The sequence below is a fragment of the Dama dama genome, chromosome 20 (assembly GCF_033118175.1).
Source record: "Dama dama isolate Ldn47 chromosome 20, ASM3311817v1, whole genome shotgun sequence".
Lineage (NCBI taxonomy): Eukaryota > Metazoa > Chordata > Mammalia > Artiodactyla > Cervidae > Dama > Dama dama.
In genome coordinates, this window is record NC_083700.1 from 91,383,755 (window position 1) to 91,399,537 (window position 15,783).

General features: G+C 42.8%; 1 protein-coding gene and 1 long non-coding RNA gene across 6 annotated transcripts in view; one reads left to right on the top strand and one right to left on the bottom strand.

The window, feature by feature from the left end:
• The window catches only part of RAB3B (RAB3B, member RAS oncogene family), a 73,521-nt gene that overhangs the window by 29,079 nt on the left and 28,659 nt on the right, over positions 1-15,783 (top strand). The window lies entirely within an intron of this gene.
• The window catches only part of LOC133041363 (uncharacterized), a 62,788-nt gene continuing 58,590 nt past the window's right edge, over positions 11,586-15,783 (bottom strand). For all 4 annotated transcript variants that reach the window (XR_009689221.1, XR_009689223.1, XR_009689224.1 and 1 more), the window contains one exon: positions 11,586-12,146. This is a non-coding gene — a long non-coding RNA (uncharacterized LOC133041363). The remainder of the gene's footprint in view (positions 12,147-15,783) is intronic.

Here is a 15,783-nt window from a genome sequence, read left to right on the forward strand (position 1 = left end):
CCTCTCTACGCCTGTGCTTCTCACCTTCCTCTGTGAAGTCTGTTGACTCTGTGTTAATGATGCAGAGACTTGGAGCTCAGGCCCAGTAGGTGGTGGGGAGGGAGATGATGGGAGGGTCAAGTCCAAGGAGGTGTCTATGCTCCCTCTCTTGAGCACCCCAACCACTGCCCCCAGCTTAAAACTGAGGGTCCCCCTTTATTCTCAGTTCTGGTCCTACTCATCCAGTTGCTCATAAAAACTATCAGTTCTATCCTCCAAATTTCTCTTGTATGCATCCCCTCCTCAGTTCTGTCCCCTAAATATTAACCGGGCAATCTGAGCCTGGCTGTCCCTCTGCCCCTTTCCTATCTCGGATTCTTGTTCTCTCCTCCTTAGACTGTATCTGGAGCCTGAATGGATCTCCCTGCCCTCAGCCTTGCTTCCTTCACATGCTCTCTGATCACTGTCACTGCATGGCTTTAAACCCAGGGAGGGCTGCCCATCCATACCCAGGAAACTGCTTTGCCTGGCATTCCAGGCCCTATCTTACCTTCCCAGTTCCATCTTCAGTCACTCACCCTTCAGGCAGTCCACACTCCACCCTTGTGTTCTCCAAACTGCCAATTCAAACATAGGATGTGCTTTAAAAAACCCCAAAGTTTATTTTTAAGGATAGTTTTGGATTTGCAGAAAATTTGCAAACAGTGTTGCAGAGAGTTCCCGTTTACCCCATCCCCAGTTTCTCCTTTTATTACCTTATTACACTAGTATGGTACATTTGTGCAATTAACCAATATTGATATCTTATTATGAATTGACATCCACAATTTATTCAGATTTCCTTAGTTTTTTAAATCTAGTATCTCCTTCCTGTTCCAGGATCCCATCCAGGATGCCATCTTACACTTAATTGTCATGTCTCCTTAGGCTCCTCTTGGCTGTGAGAGTTAGGATGCAAATTTTTGCTACTTCCTCCCCCTTCTCCAGAGATGACCTCTCGTCCACATTTCCCACCAGCAAACTTCCATTTGACTGAAAGACTCAGTTCAAGTCTAAGCTCCTCTGGGACTCTTTTCCTGACCTACCTCTCCCTCAGCCTGGGTTTAGGGCCCCTCCTTTAGTTCTCACACTTACCAGCTATATTGCATGTATCTGGAACTTGTCTGTCTTCCTCTCAGATTGCAAGCTCCCTGAGAGCAAGGATCAAGTCTGACACAGAGCCACAGTTCCATCCCACAGCACAGGGCCTGGCAAGGAGTAGGTATTCAGTAGAAGTTGTCAGAATGAAACTGAGTTCTCAGGTTGTACTTTATACCTCTCAAAGTCAAGGCCAGCATTCTCTGTGTATCTGATATGCTCGACCCTTCCCTTGGCCCCAGATTAAGTTTTACCTCCCTCCAGGGAACCTCCTCTGGACAGTTCTGCCCATCAGTGGCTGGGAGGCCTGGGCTTTCTCTCGGGTTGGTCTCTCTGGAATGGACATGCTGCTTTCTTACTTGCTGTCCTCTCATTGCCCTCTGGACACTAGTCCGGTCAGATAATCTGGTATATCTGATCTCATTTGATCCTGAGAGGTCTTGTCATCCTTATTATATACATGAGGACACTGAGGCTCAGAGAAGTAAAGCATTTGTGCTTTATCAGAGGTCACATAGCTGGATTGCATGAGACTCGAACCCCAGCTTTCGTGACTCACCTCCAAGCCTGGGATCTTCCCACTGGACCACACGATTTCTGCATATAAATATTGAGACCTAACCACAGCAACAGTTAAGTGCTGCCGTGAGCCATCCCAGGACACCCCAGCCTCTTCTGCAGGGATGGTACTAATAGGGCTCCCGGTTGAACCCACAGTGCCATAGACTGGCTGAAGCTTTCAGTTTTTTCTGCTGGAGCTTGGGGAGGAAGAGATAGGGAAATAAGAGAGAAGAGAAAGAGTGATTGGAGAAAATCAGAGGTGATTCTAAGGTTGGACTTTGTGTCCAGGCTCCCATGAGATGCCATTTTGTGGGGAGAGAAAGCGTTCTCTCTGGCTACTGTCCTCCTCCACTGCTGTGTTGCTGTGTTAATTGATTGAGCCCAAGACTGGCCTGGAAATTTACCACCAGCAGAGGCATAATTAGACCTTTAATTTCCTTCCAGTGGAAGTTTGCTCAGGCAGTTAGCATCCCTGCTTTCTTGGATTCCTCCCTCTTCACACTTTCCTACAGCTCCAGCTCTCCGGGAATCCAAGGCCTGTCCTGCATATGACACCAGGGGAAGAACCACAGATTATAAGAGCAAACTGTCAATTAAATGATTGTGACTAATGTTTATTCAGAACTTTACAGCTGCCCAAGCACTATCACAACATTCATCTCATTTTATCCTCCCAACAACACCAGAGAAAGGATGTTCACTTTGCAGCTAACTAGTTGGCTCTGAGTTAGATCTGGTTCAAGGTCAGGTGCCAGGAAGTGGCAGAACTGGAATTTGAACTCAGATGTGCTTAACCCCCAAATCTAGACTCTTAACCACTGCCCCTCGCAGAACCCACTCATTAATAATTGCTGTATTTAATTAAATGAAGTATAAATGCTGAAGGACACTAAAATTAATGGGATGATGAGAATGAGGATTTTGAGTGGCTTCTTGGAGGAGGTGGTTCACCTATACTCCTGAGATGGAAACTAAAATGGTGCCAAGGTATATAATTAAATATATATACTTATTCCCAAAGGGATTTTTAAAAACTATTTTTATTTATTTATTTGGCCTTGTTGGGTCTTAGTTGCAGCATGTGGGGTCTTCAGTCTTCATTGAAGCATGCAGCATTTGGGATCTTTAGTTGTGGCAGGTGAACTCTTAGTTGCAGCAAATGGGATCTAGTTCCCTGATGAGGGACCAAACCCAGTCCCCCTACATTGGGAGCATGAAGTCTTAGCCACTGGACCACCAGGGAAGCCCCTACCAAAGGGATTTAAATGGCAGAGAAAGATTAGACAGAATGAAGAACTTCATCTTTCATCTTTTCTATGCTGCTCCAAATTACTTTCCAGCAGTTCAGTTAATCCTATAAAACAAAAAGCAAAGCAAAAAAAAAAAAAAGAACTAGAAGAGTTTGTCGTCTGGTGGAGGAGACAATCACCTTGGCAATTCATACGTGATTTCATTAGAGAGAGGGTAGAAAAGGGCTTAGGAAGGCTGTGAGGTCAGATTGTCTGATTCAGATCTTTTATCTAGTTATATGACCTAAGGCAAGTATTTAACCGCAGGAACTTCATCTGTAAAATGGTTGTGATAGAATCTCTCTCAAAAAGTTGTAAGAATTAGCATAGTACCTGGCATACTCTTATTCTCAACAAATGGCAATCAGTCATCACTTCTGGGAAGGAAGCATTTGAACTGAATTCTGATTGGTAAGTGGTAGTTCAGCAGGGCAGGGGATCAGGCTGTTCCAGCCAGAGGGACCAGCATGAGAAAAGCAAGGAGACTTTGAAGAACACAATGTTTGGGACCTGGGGAACAGCCTAGGGTGGTTAGAACCTGAGGAGAAAGAATGTAAGAGATGGCATGAGCATAAGGCAATGAAACTGTTAGATTAAAAAAAATTAGGAATAAGTGTAATATTTTAGTATTCTGGAAGTCACTTTAGCACAGGGGTTAAACTCCTACCCCTAACATTTGTTAGTTTGGGCAAGTACTAACACATGTTGTGCCTCAAGTTTCTTTCCTACCTGCCTCAAAGAGCTGATTGTGAGGGTTGATGAATAATGCAAGAAAAAATGCTTGTCACACTGCCTAACACTTAGTAGGTACTCAGTTCATGCTAGCAATTATTATTACTCTTGCTATTATTATTACTACTACTATTGCTATTTACAGAGCTAGAAGGGGCCCTAAAAATCATCTAAAGATGGAAAACCCAAGACCCAGAGTGTGGGGGGTAGGGTGGGGTAGCTGGTATTCATAAACCCACAAAGCAAGTTAGTGGTAGAATTGAATCATACCCAGGCCTCCTGACTCCCAGCCTGTACCATGTGGCTCCCTTATTGTCAGGCTGCCTCTGACAGGTCCCCCTCCCTCTTTAGATGATTGTCTCCCCTCCCTTGTAAATAAATTTCAAGGCATTTGCTTTGTAGAGCTGAGTGTTTATTCTATTTTTAGAACACTGTGGCACCTGTATGCAAATGATCCTCAGGGGACTTGTCTGCTATGGTGACTCAGGCCAACTCCCAAGACAAAGCAGCTATGAGACCAAAGGGAAAGCCCAGCCCAGGGCAGGATGGAGATCCTGGACTGTCTGTCTAAGTTAAGTCCCAGAAGTCCTAGGGAGTTCATTCTAGCCTATTACCTGCCTGTATATATTAACTCCCTATGTCTCTGTTTAGAAATGAGTTCATAAGTGGGTCCCTGGGCCAGGCTTTAGCCCAAGGTTTTGCCTTGGGCTAGAAAGGTTTTTTTTTGTTTGTTTGTTTGTTTTAGAATGTCATGTCACAAGGTACCATGGAACCCAGGCCTGTGGATATTTACATTTATTTAGCTTTTGTTGGCTCGTGTTCTGGGAAAATATTTCTTACTATCCGGAAAATGGAAGTAATTGGGGATTTGGAGAGAGAAAGGCTTTATCAAGACAACCTGATGGTTTTACCCTGCAGAGCTGGAAAGAAATGGGACTCATGAGATGACAAGGAGGAGACAGCAAGGCCTCAAATTCATCTCCCATAAAAGCCAGGGGCTGGTGTCCCCTGGCCTTGGCATAAGCAGCAGTTTCCCCATCCTCAAAAGCTTCACCATTTAGCACACACTTACTAAATGTCCTCTACACAAAGGTTGGGTGCGTGCCTGTTAAGTCATGTCAGTTGTGTCTGACTCTTTGCAACCCTATGGACTGTAGCCCACCAGACTCCTCTGTCCATGGGATTCTCCAGGCAAGAATACTGGAGTAGGTTGCCATGTCCTCCTGTAGGGAATCTTCCTAACCCAGGGATAGAACCTTACATCTTAGATGTAAGATGTGTCTCTTCCATCTCCTACACTGGCAAGTGTGTTCTTTACCACTAGTGCCACCTAGAAGCCCCCTCTGTTGGGTGGGTACCACTAAATCCCTCAGTGGTTCCCTGTTCTCTGCTGGACAGTGTCCAAGTGCCTGGCATTCAAGACCTCCAGCTTCACTTCCTATTTTAAGGACTGTGTTTCGAAAATTGAAAATGCTATCAATTGTAAGGTATATCCTTATTTCAGAGATGTTAAAATGTGAAACAAAAAAGGGCATCTTAGAATCCATACAATATTGTACTTTACACTTCAGTGAAAATGGAACTGCTTATACTTTCCCCAGATGCCAGGCTGTTTTAGGCCTTACTAATTTTTTTTCTTTTTAGCTGTTTATAATGGAAAATTTCAAACATATACTCAAGTAGGAAGACTAAGGAGTACTTGAGTACCATCATCCATCTACAACAATGATCAACTTATGATTTGTCTTCCATATTTTTTCCCATGTTTCCTTCTTCCTGGACTATTCATAATAATAGCAACTGCCAGTATTCATTATGAGTTTAGTTTTTCTTAATTATAAAAGTAATATATGCTCATTAAAAAACAGTTTGAAATTATATACAAACATAAAGAAGAACATTTTACTGACACTGTGGTTGGTTTCTTTTCTATGAATTTTCAACATAATTGAGGTCATTGATGTATATTCAATTTTATATCTTGTCTTTTTTAATGTAAAGCTATGACATAAATACAGCTAAAGTTGTTAGAAAATCTTTTAAAATATGTTTTTAATGACTTCATAGTATTTTACATGGAAAATGTACCATATCTATTCATTAATTCATTCATTAACAGTATTTGTTGCATTTACCACATTTTGGTCACTCTGAACAGCAGCAAAACAATGAGATACAAGCTCTGGCCTCTCAAAGTTTAGTTGTTCTCCATTGCTTGAACATTTAACTACTTTCCAATTTGGGTCTGTTATGGATCACACTGCAGTCATCAGTGATCATCTTTGTATGTAAAACTCTTCCTCAGTTTCAGATTATATCCTTTGGATAGACTTTCATTAGTGAGATTCCTATTGTACTCTACCTTTGCCAGCATCACATATTATCTTAGTTTAAGTTTAGCTAATTTAATAGGTTAAAATGGTATCTCATTATTTCAAATGGCATTTCTCTGATTACTTATTGAACAATCATCTATACATTTATTAACCAGTTGTTTTCTTCAAGGGACAAGGGCCCTATTTTTATCACCAGCCATTTCTTAATATAAGACCTAACAATAATTTCCTTTCGCTCGCTGTTACCTGGGGATATATTAAGTATAATCTTGTTTCAAGCTTCTCTTTTTTCTCCTGGCCCTCTCCCACATCACTTCTTCTCCCATTTCTTCCTGTCTTGAAAGGGAGTTGGGTGAGTCACTGAAAGGATACAGCAGGTGGCAAATTAAGCAGATTCCCCAGGGAGACTCCTCAGCATGCTCTGAATAGGGCTGATGTCAATTGGGAGGCAAAAAGACTGAAGAGGAAATGGATTGGCAACTCTGGTGCTAAATTTGTCCATTCCAAAGCACTGGGGTGTCAGGGATGATTGTTCTTTCAGCCAGGCATCTTTAAAATACCTGCTACGTGCCCAGATCTGTCCTGGGTACTGATGAGGGCTTAGTAACCGGAGAAGACACAAATGAAGTAGGTCTTACTTAATAGTCAACTATGTACATGTCTAAGGCATTCAGACTAAATGGAGATGTCCAGTAGATAGTTGGAAATTTGCATCTGAAACTCGGAAGTAAGAGGCCCAGGGGATAAAGAGCCAGTTTAGGAGACAGGAGCAGGAGGAGGTGCAGGGGAAGCACTGGTGAAGTAAGGTTTCATAGAAACTGAGGTAAGGAGGGGTTTTGAGAAGAGGAGAAAGTATGGGGCACGTCATCTTTGTTATTTGAGGCAACAGAGAGATAATATTACCCAGCTTTCTCTCATTTATTCATTCCTTTGTTCATTCAGTATTTTTGGAATACCTGCCAGGTGCCATGCCTTGCTCTAGGCTGTTGCTGAGGCGATAGAAATGAAAGGCACGGCCCTGAATCCACAGCCTAGATGAGGAGATGTAGATGGGAGTTGAAACAAATCCCTGATATAGATTCTATGATCCATTCGTTCAAGAATATTTATTGAAGGGACTTCCCTGATGGTCCAGTGGTTAAGAATCCGCCTGCCCGTGCAGAAGACACCATTCAATTGCTGGTCCAGGAAGATCCCACATGCAGTGGAGCAACTGAGGCCATGCGCCACAACTACTGAGGCCCCCTCGCATTAGAGCCCCTGCTCCACAACAAGAGGAATCTCCACAGTGAGAAGCCTGTGTCCGGCAACTCGAGAGTAGTCCCCACTCACTGCAACTCGAGAAAGCCAGCGCAAAGCAATGAAAACCCAGCACAACCAAAAACAAATAAATAAATATTGAAAACCTAAGATATGCCAGGTTCACTGAGGAGCAATGAAAGGAACCACTGTATCTTTAGTTTATCTGTGTGAAGTAAAATGTAGTGACTGTATCTTAGTGGAAATCATTCGTATCTGTGAGAGGCTTTGAGGGTTTTGTGTGAGATCAATGCCAAAAATAAGAATGCAGGGTGTTCACCTCTCTGGGGCTGGACTTCTCACCTGTAAAATGAGGGAGGTGACCCTATAGGTATCATATGTATCGTCCTATAACCTCTCAAAGGATTTGCCACATGTGAGGTCGCTTCCCTGCTAGACTGAGAATTCTGGGGGCAGAAATCATGTGGGTCTTATTCACCGGCAGTGTAGGTTCAGTAAATGTTTGTGGAATTGATTACTCTCACATATGTAATCAATCCTACAAGGGCTTTCTAACTTGAGTGTTCTGTGTTCTGCCATCACTAAAATAAGGCTCAGGTATATTCTGTGAAGGTCCAAGAAAATGATGATGAATTTTGATATTGGATCCCCAAGAACTTCCCAGAGTAGGTGCCCTTTGACCTGGACCTCAAAGGTTAGAGAGGAGTTACGGTGGGCAGGGAAGTGCTTCCGAATACCCAATCCTGGGTTCCAGTGACCTCTTTTCCTGCCCGCTGTCCTCAAGGATCACTACCTATGACTGCACTACTTGGACTCCAATCTTCTTATCTGTAAATCAATAGTGACAGTAATTCATGGTGTGCTGTAAAGAATACTGGAGGTGGAGTCAGAATATTTGCATTTGAGTCCCAGCCTAGTCAAAAAAATGAGTAGCTGTAACAGCTTAGGAAACTCACTCTACCTCTCTGAGTCGCAATTTCGCTACATGCAAAATAAAGCAATCAAGACTGGATGAGCTCAAAGACTGGCTTCTTCTGACTCGCAAAAGTTTGTATCACAAGGTCATTGTTAGAATCCAATGAGATGATGCAACAAAAATGCTTATAAACTGTAGGGTGCTCCAAGTGTGGTCTATACTACTGAGGACAGATGGGTGTAACACCAAGCCAGTTTTAAGGGGACACTCTTTCCTTTCCTCAATCCTTTGCTTCTCCTTGGCTCCACCAAATGTCCCTGAAAAGCTCTCTCCTTCTGCTTTCCTCCCATTCCTATGGGACATGATGCCTCGGCTCCCAGGTGCTGCAGAATACCAAGGGTTTGGAGTTTGGCAGCTGTGGATCAGGGTGTAGGATAAGGGGGGGAACCAGCTCAGAAGCTCTTATTACCTGCCTTCCTGATGCTCATCATCCCCCTACCCTACCGCCCGCAACCTCACCTGGAGGAAATGAGTTAAAGAGCGGCTGGGAGAAGTTTGACTAGCAAGTTTGACTAGCGAGCTTGTATATAATAGGGCAGGATCCAAGCAAGGACAGAGGCCCCAGAGATAACCTCTTCCTAGTTGTGTGACTTCTTAAGTCTGTCACTGCTCTGGGCCTTCCTCTTTTGTCTAATAACTTGGAAAGGAATCAGAAAGAAGAGGGGACCCTTTTCTCACAGGTGATTTTTCTACCATTCCTAAGTTTCTAAATGAGTTTTCTGTCCTTAGCACAGGATCAACCTTTGAGTTTCATTCACCAGCATTCTTATTAAGTGCCTACTATGTGCTGGGTTGTTTGAGGAAGCCTTACAAATAGCTGTGAAATGAAGAGAAGCGAAAAGCAAAGGAAAAAAGGAAAGATATTCCCATTTGAATGCAGAGTTCCAAAGAATAGCCAGGAGAGATAAGAAAGCTTTCCTCGGCGATCAATGCAAAGAAATAGAGGAAAACATGGGAAAGACTAGAGATCTCTTCAAGAAAATTAGAGATACCAAGGGAACATTTCATGCAAAAATGGGTTCAATAAAGGACAGAAATGGTATGGACCTAACAGAAGCAGAAGATATTAAGAAGAGGTGGCAAGAATACACAGAAGAACTGTACAAAAAAGATCTTCATGACCCAGATAATCACAATGGTGTGATCACTCACCTAGAGCCAGACATCCTGGAATGTGAAGTCAAGTGGGCCTTAGAAAGCATCACTACAAACAAAGCTAGTGGATGTGATGGAATTCTAGTTGAGCTATTTCAAATCCTGAAAGATGATGCTGTGAAAGTGCTGCACTCAATATGCCAGCAAATTTGGAAAACTCAGCAGTGGCCACAGGACTGGAAAAGGTCCGTTTTCATTCCAATCCCAAAGAAAGGCAATGCCAAAGAATGCTCAAACTATTGCACAATTACACTCATCTCACATGCTAGTAAAGTAATGCTCTAAATTCTCCAAGTCAGGCTTTGGCAATACGTGAACTGAGAACTTCCAGATGTTCAAGCTGGTTTTAGAAAAGGCAGAGGAACAAGAGATCAAATTATCAATATCCACTGGATCATCGAAATAGCAAGAGAGTTCCAGAAAAACATCTATTTCTGCTTTATTGACTACGCCAAAGCCTTCAACTGTGTGGATCACAATAAACTGTGGAAAATTCTGAAGGAGATGGGAATACCAGACCACCTGACCTGCCTCTTGAGAAACCTGTATGCAGGTCAGGAAGCAACAGTTAGAACTGGACATGGAACAACAGACTGGTTCCAAATAGGAAAAGGAGTACGTCAAGGCTGTATATTGTCACCCTGCTTATTTAACTTCTATGCAGAGTACATCATGAGAAATGCTGGGCTGGAAGAAGCACAAGCTGGAATCAGGATTGCCAGGAGAAATATCAATAACCTAAGATATGCAGATGACACCACTCTTGTGGCAGAAAGTGAAGAGGAACTAAAAAGCCTCTTGATGAAAGTGAAAGAGGAGAGTGAAAAAGTTGGTTAAAGCTCAACATTAAGAAAACTAAGATCATGGCATCTGGTCCCATCACTTCATGGGAAATAGATGGGGAAACAGTGGAAACAGTGTCAGACTTTATTTTTTGGGGCTCCAAAATCACTGTAAATGGTGACTGCAGCCATGAAATTAAAAGACGCTTACTCCTTGGAAGGAAAGTTATGACCAATCTAGATAGCATATTAAAAAGCAGAGACATTACTTTGCCAACAAAGGTCCATCTGGTCAAGGCTATGGTTTTTCCAGTGGTCATGTATGGATGTGAGAGTTGGACTGTGAAGAAAGCTGAGCGCCGAAAAATTGATGCTTTTGAACTGTGGTGTTGGAGAAGACTCTTGAGAGTCCCTTGGACTGCAGGGAGATCCAGCCAGTCCATCCTGAAGGAGATAGGTCCTGGGTATTCATTGGAAGGACTGATGCTGAAGCTGAAACTCCAATACTTTGGCCACCTCATGTGAAGAGTTGACTCCTTGGAAAAGACCCTGATGCTGGGAGGGATTGGGGGCAGGAGGAGAAGGGGGCGACAGAGGATGAGATGGTTGGATGGCATCACCGACTCTATGGGCATGAGTTTGAGTAAACTCCGGGAGTTGGTGATGGACAGGGCGGCCTGGCGTGCTGCCGTTCATGGGGTTGCAAAGAGTCGGACACAACTGAGCGACTGAACTGAGTAACTAACTATGTGCTGGGTGCTATAATTGAGGACCTGGGATTTAATTTAACTAAATAAATATTGGGTCTCAGAGATGAATAACCCAGTAACTCTAATAAATGTGATACATGCAATGATCTAATGCCAAACTAAAGAGGGCAGAGAAAGAAGTTCCTTTGTCAGGGGAGAGGAGGTCAAGGACAGTTCAGAGGATGTGACCTTGAATAAAGTTGTGAATCATAGAGGAGAAAGGGGATTTTAGGCAAAGAGCAGTGTATCAGATTAAGGTCCAGGGGTGTGAAGGAGCAGTGTTTGGAAAACCACAAGTAGTTAGGCAAAGCTGAAACTCATTGGTTCAGTGGAGGAATGGGAGGGAAGGAACTGAATCAATCCTGAAGGGTCTGCTTTCTACTGTTTGTAGCCTATGAGGTGGCCTGTGGGAAGTAAAGGGAGGGATTTAGACCAAAAGAGATGAGATTTTAGAAGACGAGATTTAGAAAGACCCATCTGACATTCATTGTGCTCTATCAGAAATGTTGCAGTCACTCCCAAAGTTCACCCTTTCAGTCCTTTTCAAATATTTATTGGAAATCTCCCCGCCCCCTGTGCCAGTGTTTTGCCAGGCACTGGACACCAAAGAATAAGCAAAACCAGACACCTTGTTCTTATGGCCCTTGCAGTTTGGCAGGGGAGACAGACTTTAATCAAATAATTGCACAAATAAATGCAAAATTGCAGTGAGGATGAGTGCTACAAAGGAGAAGTACATGGTGCCAGGAGAGGATGTAATTGTAGCATTTAACATTGCCAGGATGGTCTGGGCGGCTTCTCTGCTGAGCTGAGCTGAGCGCCAGAGGAGGAGTGTTGCCTCAGGGAAAGGTGCTAGAAGGCTCTGTGGGAATGGCCCCTCCTGCTTTAAAGTCCCCATTCAATACATGTTTCTCTTGACAGTAAACAGACAGTATAGAGTTTAAGCAGGCTGTATAATATTCAACCTTATATCTTCAGGACCTAACCAACACTTACCACAGAATCAGTGCCCAGTGAAGATTCAGAAAAAAAAAGAAAGGAAAAGAATGAAAATCCTTTCGGCACTTTAGATATTTGGAGATGGCAGTACCCTTCCTCAGAGCTTCTTTCTTGCTTCAGCCGCTCTCCCCATGACACTGTTTCAAATTCCCGTCACTGTTCTTTCTGGTCATTCCGTTTGATTGTGGCTCCTGTAACAGATGATTTGAAACATCAGAGATGGAGTCCAGTGCCAAGAACATTCGTCCCTTGGAGCCAGAAGACCTGGTTTTATTTAAGCCTCTTTTCATCATTCACCTCTACAAGTCTCAGGTTTTTTTTTTTTTTTTAATATGGAATGGAGATATTGGTTATTCTCTCATAGGATTTCTCTGAGAACTAACTGAGATAATAAGAAAAAAATACTTTGTAAACTCTAAGAGCTAAACAAACATAGGACTTAAATATTTGGAGGGCTGCCACATGAGTGAAAAATTAAATTTATTCTTTGGGTCTCCAGAGAACAGAATTAAATCAATGGATAGAAATTACCACATGCAGCTTTCAGCTCAAGAGAAGGAAGAAATGTTGTAATACTCAGAACTGTCCATCAGTGGAGTGGCTGCCTTTTGAGGTGGTAGGCATCTAACACTGGGAACACTTAAATGCAAGTATACTATAGAAGGAATTCGTTTTTTAAGTAAGTGGGTGGATTGAGTAACTTCTAAGATTTAATTTTAGAATTCAACAGTCTGATAGTTAAGACACGTGGAGGAGCTGGGAGAGGGCATATGTGGCCAAGAGAGTACATGAACAGACATATGGAGCAGAAATGAGTACTGCATGTGTGGGTGACAATGTGGAAATTCCAGAAATGATGGATGTGTGTTGGATCGATGATTCAGTGGGAGATAAAGAAGATAACTAATATTGGCTGAACACCTGTGTGCCAGACACATGACTCTATTTAAGCTTTGTGGGTGATTTCCAGCCCTTTCCTATGGTGGAGGAGAGATGTTGGCCTTAGGAAACCTTAGACATGGTTGGAGGTTCTCCTGTCTGGAAGTGGGCTGGGTCCTATCCTGAGGAGCAGAGAGGAATTAAGAATATACAGTCTGGTTGGGCTATAGGCTGTGTAGACAATACACAAACTTTTGTCAAAACACAGAATTTGAATCCTGACTCTACTTCCTTATAGTTTGTGACTCTAGCAAGCTACTTAAACTCTGTGACCCTCAGTTAATTCATATATAAAATGGGGACTCAAACTTGTCCTGCTTCAGGCTGATGTAATAGTTAGGAGGAATAACCTACAGCAAAGGATATTCTGGGAAGAGCACAGGCTTTGGAATCAGACCTAGGTTTGAATCTCAGTCTGCCATGAACTGGTTACAAGATCTTAGGCAAGTTATTTAAATTTTCCTTATCTGTAAGTACAGATAACAGTATTTCAAGGCTGTTTTGAAAATTAAGTAAAATAGGAAAAGTGCTTAGCATAGCGCCTGGCACTTAGCAGGTTTTATTTGGTTAGTACAAATAATAAGATGCCATATATGAAGCACTTATTGAAGTGCCTGGCACATAGTAGGTGTTCAGTTAATGTTATCGCCCTTCTCTCTGGCCCCTGTGTCTGTCAGTCACACTGACAGGGCTGCTGGAGGCCAGGGTAGTGGCTTGCGTGTCCCCATGTCCAGTCTCTGGCATAGTGCTCTGCCCATGTGAAGAGCTCAATGAATGTCTGCTTCGTAGAAGTGAATCAATTGCTCTTGATGACACGGTCTCCTTCTTCAAGTAGATAGTGAGTCATGCCTCTTTTTTTCCCCCTTCCTGTCTCCTCTTTGGTTCTATTTCTGACTCTCATCAGTGGGAGGGGAATCAATGTTCATCAAAGTGATTTTTAAAAATAAAAGAGAGAGGGAGTTTCAGGAGCGATTCTCTGGGCCACTTTCCATTGAGCACAGGATAGTGAGAGCTGGATTGTTGTTTCCAACCTTGCTTTTCTTTAGGTGAAAAACAATAATATCGACAGTAATAGGCACAGCTACTATAAGCTTTATTACACACCTACTATGTGCCTGGCACTCTCCCAAGCTCTATGAATACATTATCTCTAATCCTCACACAACCACTTCAGGACTGGTGTTATTATTTTGCAGACAAATACTATTTGATTTCACTTATAGGAGATACCTAGAATAGTCAAATTCATAGAGTCAGAAGGTACATTGGTAAATGCCAGGGGTCAGGGGCGGGGGTTTGGGGAGGGGGAATGGGTATAGAGTTTCAGTTTAGGAAGATGAAAAATTCAGGGGATGGGTGATGGTGAGAGTTGGCCAACAATGTGAATGTACTTAGTGGCACTGAACTGTAGACTTAAATATGGTTAAAATAGTATGTTTTATATTATGTGACTTTTACCACAATTAAAAAAAACAACATTAAAGAAAAGGACTGGTATTATTGTCACCACTTTATTAATGAGGAAATTAAGCCTTAGAAAAGTTAAATAATAATACAAGGGGCAAATACTCCTATACTTGAGTACCTAGTATGAGCTAGACATTTTAAAAAATCTTACTTAATTACAAACACCCTACAAAGTAGGTATTATCATTCAAATTGTGAAGAAACTGAGCCTCAGAGAGATGAAAAAACCAAGCCATCCAAAATCACACAGTTAATGATAGGAAAATCTGCGAGTCAGACCAAAGCCTGCTCAACTCTTAATTCATCCACTCCCTTTCTGTCTGTCCATTTTCTGCCCTTTGAGGGAAGCTTCATATTGAGGGGCTTCCCAAGTGGCTCAGTGGTAAAGAACCAACCTGCCAATGCAGGAGATGTGGGTTTGATCCCTGGGTTGGGAAGATACCCTGGAAAAGGAAATGACAAGCCACTCCACTATTCTTGCCTTGAAAATCCCATGGACAGAGGAGCCTGGCAGGCTACAGACCATGGGGTTGCAAAAGAGTTAGACACAACTGAGCAACTAAACAATGACAACAATGACAAATCATATTTAGACCCTGAGTGGATGCTGCCCTGAGCAGGTCTGAATGAGAGCAGGGTGGCCCGTGGCATGAGACTTGCTCAGTCCTGCTGGGCAGACCCTCGGAAGCTGGCCCTGCTCCTGGGGCTGACTGTGGAAGTACAAAAACAACACCTAAGTGGCACTTATGCTGTATAAGGAACTGTTCCAAGCTTTTCGGATATAATAACTTTCTTAATCTTTGAGGTAACTTTGTGAAATAGGTATTGTTATCATTCCCACTTTATAGATGAAGAAACTAAGGCCCCAAAAGGAAAATTGCCCCAGGAGAGAATTATCCAAAAGTGTGAATACTAGGACACAGGAATCATTGCGATTCATTTTAGAGGCTGCCTACCATTGTCACAAAGCTAGTAAGTGCTAGAATAGGGGTTTACACCCAGAAGTCTAACTCGAAAGACCACGCTCTTAACCTCAAAACCATATGGGCTTTTTGTTTAGCAAGTGGTGATTGAATCCCTAATGTGTGCATAGCCCTGTCCAAGGCACTGAGAGTGTAGAGGTAAAACGAATTCCTTGTCCAAGCTTATTTATTATTCAATACCAGGATTTACAATTAATTGGGCATCAGTTGAGTAGCAGGATTCTTTGTCAAAGAGATGGAGCACAGGTCCAGACTCCAGGTAGAGATGGCAGACTGGAAACTGTCACAGAGAAGTGGTGTAATGCAGGTGGAGTGAGGAGAGATGAGAACTGCTGGCAGTGCAGTTGCTCGAAAATCCTGCTTGGGCCTTCAGATCCCTAGTCTGGACAGGTGGCTTAATTCTAAACCCTACAGAACAAGATTTGAGGCCTGAGAAAGA